This window comes from Nuphar pumila, chromosome 14, assembly GCF_984573655.1.
Source record: "Nuphar pumila chromosome 14, dmNupPumi1.hap1.1, whole genome shotgun sequence".
NCBI classification, from domain to species: Eukaryota; Viridiplantae; Streptophyta; class Magnoliopsida; order Nymphaeales; family Nymphaeaceae; genus Nuphar; species Nuphar pumila.
In genome coordinates, this window is record NC_143262.1 from 49,799,076 (window position 1) to 49,811,964 (window position 12,889).

Sequence of the window (12,889 nt, forward strand, 5' to 3'; positions counted from 1 at the left end):
GAGGTGTGGCCTTAGCGTAGAACGGTCAGCTTCCTCTGGCAGTTTTAAGAGAAACCAGAACACCAGGAAAAAGAAGAAGGAGGAGTAACGAGAGGAAAGAAAAAAAAGGGGAAGATCGTGACAGATCGGCGACGATTGATGTCCGAGAGATGGTGTCCAGTTGATTTGAGAAGGGCGTAGGGATATATCAAAAAAAAAAACTCTCTGATCTCCTCTTCCCCCCCTTTGCACCCCTTTTATAAGGAGGGGTGTTTCTGGAGGGCGCGATGTGGTTGGAGATGAACGAAGGCGGAGGAGACTGTTGGTGATGGAGGGTCCATGGAGGATGAGAATGGGGGTCGCACATGGGGATGTTCGATGGAAACTTCGTGAAGGAGAGAAGCGTGCGAGTTTGTTGGAGATGGACGAAGGTGGAGGAGACTGTTGGTGATGGAGGGTTCATGGAGGGGAAATGCACATGGGGATGGTCGCACATGGAGGGTTTCGGTGAGAGGAAGAAGGAGACTGAGAGAGGGAGAGAGGCGGCTGAGGGAGGAAGGCGAGTTAGGGTTTTCAAAAACCCTAACTCGACCCTTAAACCTTAAAAGTTAGTTTTTCCAAAAAAAAAAGGCATTCTTTTCAAGTTTTTCTAAAAAGATGGTTAAAGGTGAGTTTTTCGGCAAAATCTTTGAAAACCACAGTTTTTCCTAATTTTTTTTTTTTGGTTTTTTGCATGATTTTTCCATTTTTTGTATTTTTGGAACATAATCTAAGTTTTTTTATACGAAAAACAAAGATTAAACATTAATTTTTTGTATTTTTCTGAGAAATATTTACAAGAGTATATTTCTGAGAATTTCAGACCATTTTGTGGAAATTTCTTCAGAAGAATGGGTTTGGATCCAAGTTTTGAGAAAACATTCGAGTTTTAAACCTCGATTCGAAGACTATAATACAATGGATCCAAACGGATACCGGACGAAGTGTCTGAGCTTTTCAAAAAGTTATTTTTGGTAATTTTGAAAATTTGATTTAAAATTGGATAATGAAACTCAGATTTGGATTTTGATGTAGATCTGGATCCGAGATTGAGTCAGATATGTAAAATGAATTTTAATTCCAACAAAATTTGAGAAAAAAATGGAATTTAGATTTAAAATCGACTCAATTATCCCAAGGATGGGGGAAAAGGACAAAATGGGGGTATTTACAACATTTTGAAAAATTTGGGGTGTTCACAGATGCCCCTCTTTGCTACTAAGCCGGTTGAAAGCCGAGCTTAGTGGCAAAGAAACACTCCAAATTTTGAAAAAATGTCCCAGTCAGCCGATCTGAACTGAGTGTGGAAGAATTTATTTTAAAAACACGACTTTTTGGGCTTGAAACCTTATTCTGAACGGTCCTGGGGGGATGAAATCCTCGACAAAGACACGACTGAATGATAGAAATGAGGAAATCGTGATGAGACTTTGGGTGAAAATCCCAGGGATGGTGAAAGATAAGAATTTTGATCGAGTTTCATGGGTGAGATAAGATCAGCCATTTGGAATGACTCACGTTTAGCCCTTAACCTGGATGGGACGAAGACAGATCGAGATAATTTGGATGGGGAAAGGAAGCATAAACGGACCTCGATGGGACATTTTGAGAGAAATGCCTCATGAGATGAAACTCAAGGACGATCCTTTCCTGGATGGATGTACAACGAGCACGGATTCCTTTGTGGGGAAAGCCATGATGGGACAGGAGGATTGCTTCGTCAAAACGAGGCTCAGGTTTAACCCAAACCTGAAAGGAAGGTACCGCACGGAGTGAGGTTCAGGCTTCACCCTTATCCTGAAAGGGATGGCCATACGGACTCTTTAAACAAAGAAACCGTGATGGGACAGGAAGGAACATATCATCAGAAGAAGATTTAAGATTTTAATCCTTGACCTGAGTGGGGATGATACAGAATCTTCGGATGAAGAAACCATGATGGAACTTTCAGAATTTGGGCGAATAAATCCAAACGGGGTTTTTGCGAGAAGAAAAAATCAAGGGATTCCCTAAAGCTTGGAAAAGGGATGATCTTGGGCACCTCATTGCTGAGACTAAAATCGGCTTTCAAAAAATAGACGACCTCTCGCAAAAGGTTTGGGGTGGTACCTCGAGGAGCGAGGTAACAGGTTTAATCCTTAGCCTGAATGGATACAGAATCCTCGAGGAGCGAGGAAACGGTGATGGGACTAGAAAGGATATCTAGTCGGAATGGGACTCAGGTTTAACCCTAACCTGAACGGAAGGTACCTCGTGGAGCGAGGTTCAGGCTTAACCCTTAACCTGAAAGGGACGACCATACGGAATCCTCGGATGAAGAAACCATGATGGGGCCTTCGGAATTTGGACGAACAAATCCAGAAGGGGTTTGCGAGAAGAGAAAAACAAGGGATTCCCTAAAGCTTGGAAAAGGGATGATCTTGGGTGCCTCATTGCTGAGACTAAAATCAGCTTTCTAAAAGCAGACGATCTCTCGCAGAAGGTTTTTGGGTTACACCTCGAGGGGCGAGGTGATAGGTTTAATCCTTAGCCTGAATGGATACAGAATCCTCGAGGAGCGAGGACAACTGCGACGGGCCTCTAGACTTTGCACAACAAGTCCACGAGGGGTTTTTTACAAAAGAATGAAAATGGGGGTCCCTAAAGCTTGAAAAGGGGTTGTTCTTGGGCGCCTCATTGCTGAGACTGAAAATAGTTTTTGACAATAACAGATCTTTTTGCAAAAAGTTCAGGTTTAACCCTTATCCTGAGCGGGAACTGTCTATGGCGAGACAGTGGGGAACACAGGGAGGTGTGCAGATCTGAGAGTGCTCAGATCAGGTGGAAGAAAAGGACTTTTCAGTCCTAAAGAGGGATGACGTCAGGATACGTCAAAACGACCATCAAGTTCACACTTCATGTCGGGATAACTAGAAAATATTGCCAATAAGATGCCAAAAATTGTAGTTGATTCGGAATGATTGAATTGTGCTCACGTGTGAAAATATCACCTCTTTCTACCTAGAGTATTAGCTTCAATTGGGCTAACTTTGTAGAATTTAAGAATCAAATTCAAATTTGTCGCTGTTGAGCTTCTTCAAGGAATATATCAATTTCCTTGATATGAAAAGAGAGGAAATATTCTTAGCTTCATAAAAGCAATTAAGTGAAAAGATATTGATAAAGAATTCCACATAGATAGAGATGATTCTTTGACAGTTTCGGGCAGTTTGATATCCTGGGCATTTCCCATGATGATCTGTTTGCACTCTTTTGAACTATGGATCTTTTCTGGGTTCTTTTACATCCTCCTTCATTTTGGAGATGTCCTGACTTTTCTCTCTTTTTCGAGGAAGGGTACGTCACAAACTCCTTCATCTTGGAGATGCTCCGATCCTTTGTTTTCTTTCTCGGGAATTATGACATTGGTTCTTGGGTTGAAATCTCTAAATGATAGCAGAAATCAAATATCTTTTAGGGTTTGTCGGTAGGTTCATCGCATCCGCCTTCATCTCGACGGTGATCCGAACTTTCCCTGGAAGGATCCGTCACAAACTCCGTCATCTTGGAGATGTTTCAAATCTTCTTTGGCCCCGGGGATCTACTCGCTTAATTTGCCTTCATCTTGACAACAATTGAGAGATCCCTTTTGCGGATATTTGATTGCAGCTTAGATGACTGAGGATATATGGATTGGTAGGTTCTTTTTACTGCCCAGGATATTTCCACTGTCTTACTGCCAAAAGAATAATCTTTAAGAATGCGCCACAACTATGATCAATATCAGTTCACTTATGGCTTTTCAACATCATTGAATTTTCCTTTGCCGGTCATATCGAAGATTTTTCTTCATCCTCTTGGCCGATCAACAGAACAGCTCGAATTTAGTTCTTATTTTGCAAGAGTCTTGCTCTTTTGAAAATGATACTGGAGGTAGTTTGAGATAATTCTTTGTAAAAACTTTTGAGATAAACACTGACTTTTGATAGCAAATTGGCAACGTATTCTAGAAAATCCTTGACGAAAGAAATCACTTGATATCGAATTGATACGTCCATGACAAAATTCTCCTCTCTTTTTCCCCAAAAAGAGAAACTCAGGCTTAAGCCCTTACCTGAATGGGAAGTTGAAAATACTCCTCTCTTCCCTGAAAGAGGAGGTGTTTGCAAAACGGAACTTTCGAAGAGAAATTAAGTTTTCGTCAAAACTCCCTATCTCTAGGCTTCTCTTATGGAAAGGTGGTCGAAAAACAAAGTTGAGAAAGTATCACAGAGGAACGAGTCCATCATACTCTCCCTAGAAGAGGGTCCTCTGTGAAGGGGTTGGCCAAAGATGAGAAAATGGGGGCCACAAAAAGAAATGAGCTTCCGTCGAAGCTCTCCCTAGCAAAAAGGGTTCTTTTGTGTAAAGTTGGTTTGTTGTTTTGCAAACTGTTCACGAAGAAAACGAGTCCCTTCAAAACTCTCCCTAGAAGAGGGTTCTTTGTGAACGGAAGATGGCTGCATGCGAAAGGAACGAGCTCCTTCGAACTCTCCCTAAAGAGGGTCCTTCGCAAGAGAAAAAGATTGATTTTTTTATAAAACTGATGACCCGAAGGTCAAAATGGAGAATTTAGAACTTGAGTTGATGATGTTTGGTTAGCACAAAGACTGAACCTGGAGGGCTAACTGATTAGTCAGCCAAACACTAGCACGAGCGCTAGATGTGACAGCACGAGCACTGGATTTCGAAAAATGCCTCAGTATGAGCGCTGGGTTTTTGAAAAATGCACACCAGTACGAGCACTGGATTTTCGAAATGCACACCAGCACGAGTACTGGGTTTTCGAAATGCACACCAGTACGGGGTTTTCGAAATGCACATCAGCACGAGCACTTGATGGTTTAATAGGAGAATTTGAAAATGAGACCGACATTCAAAGATACTTGAGAATTAAGCGAGAATGATTGCCAGTGTTTTAGGATTATCCCTTATCCTGAAGGAGAAATAGAATGGACATTTGATGAAAATTTAGGGAAAATGAAAAATCCTAGTCGGAACTCGGTTTTTTCAAATATAAGGAATGAGTGAGAATTGAGTTTGAAAACTCGAACTCTCAACACGAGCATCGGATTCAAAAGGAAGTTCAAGTCGGGACTTGAGACTTCAAAGATAAGAATATACAAAAGAAAAATCCGAGTTGGAACCCGGTTTTTAAATATAAGAAAATGAATAAGAGTTGAGTTTGGAAACTCACATTCTCAACACACCAATTCATCCAACATGAGCATTGGATTCAAAAGGAAGTTCAAGTCGAAACTTGAAACTTCAGAAATGAGAATATACAAAAAAAGGAACATCCGAGTCGAAACCCGGTTTTTTGAATGAGAATTGAGTTTGGAAACTCGCATTCTCAACACCACAATTTGTCCAACACGAGCATTGGATTCAAAAGAAAGTTCAAGTCGGAACTTGAAACTTCAGAAATGAGAATATACAAAAAGGAAAATCCGAGTCGGAACCCGGTTTTTAAAAATAAGAAAATGAATGAGAATTGAGTCTGGAAACTCGCATTCTCAACACCACAATTTGTCCAACACGAGCATTGGATTCAAAAGGAAGTTCAAGTCGAAACTTGAAACTTCAGGAATGAGAATATACAAAAAAGGAAAATCCGAGTCGGAACCCGGTTTTTAAATATGAGAAAATGAATGAGAATTGAGTTTGGAAACTCGCATTCTCAACACCACAATTTGTCCAACACGAGCATTGGATTCAAAAGGAAGTTCAAGTCGGAACTTGAAACTTCAAAAATGAGAATATACAAAAAAAAAAAATCTGAGTCGGAATCCAGATGAGAAGGAGATAATTCCTACCCAAGAGTCGGATTTTAGAAGAATTGACAAAATGCATGAATAGATTCCGACAATTACAGAGATTTATTCAAGATTCTTCACCCAAGATGGTCTGAACTTTGATTACTTCAGGATTTTCCCTTATCCTGAGGAAGAATGAATAAAGGTTGATATGAATTGAAGAGTTTATGGGAAGTAGTTCAGGTTTTATCCCTTAACCTGAAAGGGATGTAAAATAAAAGATCGATAAAATTTAAAAGTTTGATAAAAACTTGATAAAACTTGACAAAATGATAAAAATGGATAACAAATCGATGAAAATTCAATTAAATCGGAAAATGAAATAGATGCAATTTAAATAAAAATAGATCAACTGAAAAATTGATAAGTTTTTCAGAAAAAGAGTTCGTCTAATCCTGTCTGCATATGACGAAGGAAGACATGTATAGATCAAAATAAAATGCCCCAGTATCAGGGAGAAGATGTGAGAATTTAATAGAAAATCGTCGCTTTATTGAGAGAGATTTTTGAAGAGTACAAAAGGCTAGGAATTTAAGTGTAAAATCTCTTCAAATGTAAAGCATTAATAGGATCTGGCAATTCCGCTCCATCTGCATTGATCAGACGATAGGAATTACGGGGCAATGCTTCCTTAACCACATAAGGGCCTTCCCAATTGGGTGACCACTTGCCCTTCGGCCGATGCTTGAGATGAGCTGTCGATCTGAGCACAAGATCATTGACTCGAAATCTTCTCTCAATGACCGATTTGGCGTAGTGTCGAGCTATCCTTTGACGATAGGCTTGAGCGTGCTCTGCCGCCTTAAGCCTTTTTTCATCTAATAGATCAAGTTGTACCAATCTCTGCTGCTGATACTGATCAAGCGGAAGTTCAATGAGCGATGCAAACTTGAGTGCGGGCTTCTGAACGTGGAGAGGTAACACTACCTCTGTCCCATAAACAAGCTCGAAAGGCGTAGCATTGGTTGGGGTCCGAATGGTGGTTCGGTACGCCCAGAGTGCATCGTGCATCTTCTCGTGCCAATCACGGCCTGTTTCCACTGTTCTTTTCAGGATGCGGATCAAAATCTTGTTGGTGGCCTCAGCCTGGCCATTCCCTTGGGGATAGTAAGGAGCTGAGAAGTGGTGATGAATCCCGAACTTCGAGCAAAAGGTCTGTTATCGTCGCGAAATTTTTCCCCCGTCTTCCCTTCCTTGCGGAAGAGAAAAAGAGAGAAACGCTTTCGCGCTTCAAACTTGACCGGATTTTGGAAAATGTTTTGAAATACTCGCCTCCATTTTGAAAATTGCGGGAAAATCCATGGGATGGGGCTCGACCTGTCGTTACAAGGTTCGACCGTTCCTGCCGCCTTTAACAGGGGTAATCGAACCAAGGACCAAAACTATGCTTGACTTAGTTAAATCATTAAAATTATGTTCTATCCTAAATGCACAGAGAATTCAGGCATGTGCTATGAGATTTTGTAAAATGTAAGTTGGAAAACATGATGTATGCTTAGAAAAACATTTGGAGTTGGAAAGAATCTCTCAGGAAAAAGGTCAATTTCTCAGGAAACTCAGATAAAAAAGGGGTTTTTGAAAACATGAGAAAGCTTATAAAGATGTGGAAAATTCAGAAATAGTTGAAAATCTTGGGAAAATGGAAGTGATTCTTGAGAAAAGATGGACTTTTTGAAAAGGGAAGCACTTCTTAGGAAAACTTGGACTTTGAGAGTTTTCTTAGGAAAATGATGGAAATTCATAGGAAAGCTCATTGGAGAAGGAAATTCAAAACTTGGGGAATCGAAATCCTGGGAATTTTACCTTTTTAAATACTTGGAAATCGATTTTGGATCTTGAAGAAAGATTGGAAAACTCTTTTGAATATCTTAAGAAAATATCATTTTCCTGGAAAAACTGTGGAAAAACTTGTCTTTGGAAAACCGATTTTGAAAGATTCTTAGAGTTTCTTGAGAAATCGATTTCTTGAGAATGAAGTTTTCTTGAGAAAATCAATGATTCTATGATGCAAATGACATAAGTGAATGAATGCACTTTGAAAAGATTTTCTAAGAGATTTGTTGGAAAAATGTGCATTAAGTCAAGATAAATCCTTCACATATTCTGACTGTGGCCATGAATATGTTCAGAATTTAGTTGATTTGATGCACATGATTTTGAAAACTTTGGAAATATGATGTGCATTTTAAGATAGCCTAAGAGTGTAGGCTCAATGTGACTAGTAGAAAGATGACGGATCTGGGTCTCGTCCATATTCCGACTAGGGCCGTAAATATGGATCCCACCGAGTCCATCAACTCCCTAAGAGTTGGTGCACGTGCCATTCGTGAACATCCATAGTGCTTTTAAAATAAAATGCATGAATCATAGAAACAGGATATTGCATAAAATCAAACTATATGATATGCATCCTAGTCTAAGCAGGAAATTAAATCTCTTATTCCAAAATTTACATTATTACATCACTAAATAAAAGAAATAAAAGAAATTTGCAGACTTCAGCTCCTTCTTTGGAATGTCCCTGCCAAGCTTGAAATAAAGTTAGCTCAAATATGTGGGTTTTTCCAAGATTTTCCAATAATATTATGAAATTATTGGACTTAATTGGATATAAACCCTATTCTCATGCTTCCTTGATGTTTTGAAATGATGTAAATGCAAGAAATTCAGTGGAAAATAATTTGAAATTCGGAATTGTGGTCAAAATGACCAAAATACCCCTAATTATAAAGTTATACCTTTAAAATCAGGGTTTTTTTTTAAGGAAAACTTAGTAAAATTGGGATTTCGAAATTCAAATTGAATTCAATGATGATGAAATGCAATATGACATGCTTCTAAACACATTAGGACTGTAAAATCAGAATTTGACAATTTGAAATTTAGCCAAATAACGAATTTCCCTTGTTTTTCGCTTGGATCCGGGTCCTGCGGGGCCCTGCTTTGGTATTATGGATGATCCGAACCTCAAATGGATTCCAAATTGCACCAAATTCGGTGTGAAGCATCTACTTACTTTGATAAACAACCTAGAATGCTAAAAATCACGAAATGATATGATTTAAATGCTAAAATTCAAAGAAAGCCCTAAAATTGGTGGATTTTGCCTATGGATCCGAACCAAATGCAATGCCTAATATGATAATGCAAGATTTACACCATGGAAACTCCTGATATTTTGTAGACTACTAAAAGACCCGAAATGTAACATTTTTGGTTTTTACAGCCTCGGGATTTGAGCCATGGTGAGTTCAATAACAGGGATTTAGTTCAGACAGAGGTAAAAATCACACTAATCTGATGTAAAATGCTAAAAAAATACAAAACGGCCATGGAAATTTATGAAATTAATCAGAGATATGCACGCCACCTACATGAACAACTTTTATGTTTATGACTTCGGCATTTTATCAACATAAACACCGATAAAAATATAACTATTTCTGCCTAAACTAACAGAATAGACAAATGTAGCAAAACAGAGAGCTGACAAGAAAAATCCGAAGCAGGGGTCAACACTGTTCTAAAAATTACAGGATTTCAGATTCAAACATAGGACATCTCGGACACCACTTTCACTTTTTACAGTTTGGGATTTGGATCAACACACAAAGAGAAACCATAGCCCTAAGTCGATCCAAGATCTCAGAAGCCCAAATTAGGCTCTGACACGTGTACCGACATCTCGGATTTTTGTCAGACATAAAAAAAATCATAAAAATCTGAGAAAATTATATTAAAAACTAGACATTCTCCCGAGTTCAAAACATCTTTCGGATCGAAAATCGGATCTCCCATGAGGGATATATCGATTTTACAAGTCGTAAAATGATTTTCAAAACGTATCCCGGGTAACAAAACCCGACTTGCCATTTTGAATGTTTACCGCAGTAAACAAATTCAAATGCCTCCGAATTTTTGGCAAAATTTCAGGGACACCTAAGGGCGCATTCCGTGATTTTTTTGGGATTTTTAATAAAAAACAAATGCATGAAATGACGTGTGGACTGACTGACAAAAACAGAGACCTACTGAAAATAAGCAGAATTGAAATAAAGGCTAAATTAATCCTAATTAATTCATGAAATGTACTAAATGAATGAAATAAAATGCAAATTAAACCTAGCTAACTATATGAATGTTAAAAATCATCAAGGAAGTATAATTATGTATTTTTATATATGTCGTTTTATGAGAATAGCTCAATCCATCCCTCGGATGAGCTCTTTCTTCAAACGACAACACGAATCAAACCAAAAGAATTATCATAGTGAAATCAATAAGAATGGAGGCTTACCTTGTGTTCTCCAGCGGTTTTGGAACTCCCAAAATGAGTGGTTACCTTGATAATGGGCTCCAGAGGGGCGTTAATCCAGAGGAAACCAAGAAAGAATGAAAATGGAATTCTGAAGTTCAATTCTCAAACAGGGCTCTCAGAGTGAAAATGCTAAATCCAAAAGAAGCTCCTCTAGGCTGGGCATGGGGCCTTGTATTTATAGAGATTTTTGGAAAATTTTGAAATTCAAAGAAGCTTAATCTGAGCCCTCTATGTGGCGCCATCTCAGAGGGTGTTGTCTTGGAGTTTGAAATTCAAATTCTGCTTTATTCTGGAAGGAGGAGAGACTTCCATGTGGCGCCATCTCAGAACATCCACATTGCCATGTGTCAGAAGGTAGGAGCAGAGGAAGCAGAAGACGCCACCTCAGAGGGGTTTGAATTCTACTTTTTCTGATGAAAGGAGAGACTGACATGTGGCGCCACCTCAAAGCATCTTCATTGACATGTGTCAGAAGGAAAGGTAGAGGATTCACATGGTGCCACCTCAGAGAGAGTTTGAAATTTAAATTTCTGCTTTTTCTAGAGGAAAGGAGAGACTGCCATGTGGCACCACCTCAGGGTGGCTCCTACAATGACATGTGGCAAGAGGGAGGAAAAGGGACACGTGGCACCATCTTACACAAAATAGAAAAGGTGAAGTTCAGGATTTGCGCCACCTCAGACTGGAGTTTGAACATTTGAATTCTAGCTTTCTCTGAAGGAGGCAGAAAATGACATGTGTCCTCTACTTTTTCTAAAGAAAGCAGAGAGAGACACATGTTCATTGCTTTTTCTGAGAAGAGCAGAGGGTGACATGTGTCACTTGCTTTTTCTGAGAAAAGCAGGGAGTGACATGTGTCTTCTACTTTTTCTAAAGGAAGCTGGAGATGACATGTGTCATCTACTTTTCTGAGAAAAATAGGAGGGAGACATGTGTCCTCTGCTTTTCCTGAAAGGAGCAGAGATTGACACGTGTCGCTTGCTTTTCCTGAGGAAAGGAGAGAGTGACATGTATCACCTGCAGGAGACATAATTCAAATGGTGCCACCTCAGGGGAGACAAGTTCTACTTTTTCTGAACAGGACAACACATGACACGTGGCATCTCATGGTGACCTTGGAATGACACTTGGCACAGGGTGAAGATGGTAGACATTGACACGTGGCATAAAATAAAGAGGATGACTAATGACATGTGACGGCATCTTAAGGTGGTCCCACACTGACACATGTCAAAGGGTGGCAGAAGAGAGAAGGTGACATGTGGCGGCATCTTAAGGTGGTCCCACACTGACACGTGTCAAAGGGTGGCAGAAGAGAGAAGGTGACATGTGGCGCCAACTCTTGGTGAACCCTATGCTGACACATGGCAGGTAAATGGGAGGAGAGAGAAAGGACAAGTGGCACCAATCTAGGGGACAAGGTTCCTATTTTTTTGAGTTTTTCAAAGTTCAGGTTTTTCAAAAGAAAAGTCTATGTGACACCACCTCAGTGTGGGTCCCACATTGCTTCTTTATTGAAATAAGAACAAGACAACAACCTCTTTTTGGATTTTTCATAAAATCTGGGCTAATTGGTAAAACAGAAATTTTTGGAAAGAGTTGGCCCCTGTAGGGCAATTTTGTAAAAGGAAGATATTTGAAATTGTCAAAAGGGCAAAATCTGAGATAAGGTGGCTGAAATCCATATTAAAACTATCCAGATCATTTTCCTGAGGAAATATTTTAAAATTCAGAGCCCTGTGGGTAAAATGGGAAGAACTGATAATTTTGAAGACCCAGGGTTTTGAAATCAATTTTGAAAAGAGTTGAAATTCTAATCTGGATTGAAAATTTTGAAATCGAGAGTTCTGGACCTCGAAATGACATGATGTGCAGTGCAGTGATATAAAATGCTCATGCAATGCTATACAATGACATGTCTTATGCAATATAATCTTGAACCAAGACTTGGAGATGCCTGTCTCCTGTCAGGAATAAAATTTTGAACATCTGAGCTAAAATGGGGAGACTTTGAGAGTTCCATATGAAATTTGGACTTTTACAAGGTTTGAACTCAGAAAATGACCATTTTGCCCTCCGGCAATTTCAAAGGCTGAATGATGATGTTTGGTGAAAATGTCGGGGAGGTGAGTGAAAATTTGGGGTGTTTACAGATGCCCCTCTTTGCTGCTAAGCCGGCTCATGGCCGAGCTTAGTGGCAAAGAAAAACACACCAAATTTGGGCTATACATAAAAAAAATGCCCCAGTTAGAAGGATCTGACTGGGTGTGAAGAAAATAGCCCGAGGAAGATGGTAGATATGAAGCGAAGGATAAAGAGGAAAGATTTGCTCTATGAGAGCAAAGTTCAGGTTTTTGCCCTTAACCTGGATGGGACAGAAATACCTTGCATGGAACGAAGCTCAGGTTTTGACCCTTGACCTGATTGGGGAATGGAATATCTCATCGAAATGAGACTCAGGTTTGTACCCTTAACCTGATTGGGCGGAAGATGAAATACCTCTTCAAAGGAGGCTCAGGTTTGTACCCTTATCCTGATCGGGCGGAAAATGAAATATCTCTTTGATTGAGGCTCAGGTTTATACCCTTATCCTGATTGGGTGTAAAATGGAATACCTCATCAAAGGAGGCTCAGGTTTGTACCCTTATCCTGATCGGGCGAAAAATGAATGGAATTCTCGAAGGAAGAGACCATGATGGAACCTTTGGATTTTGCACAG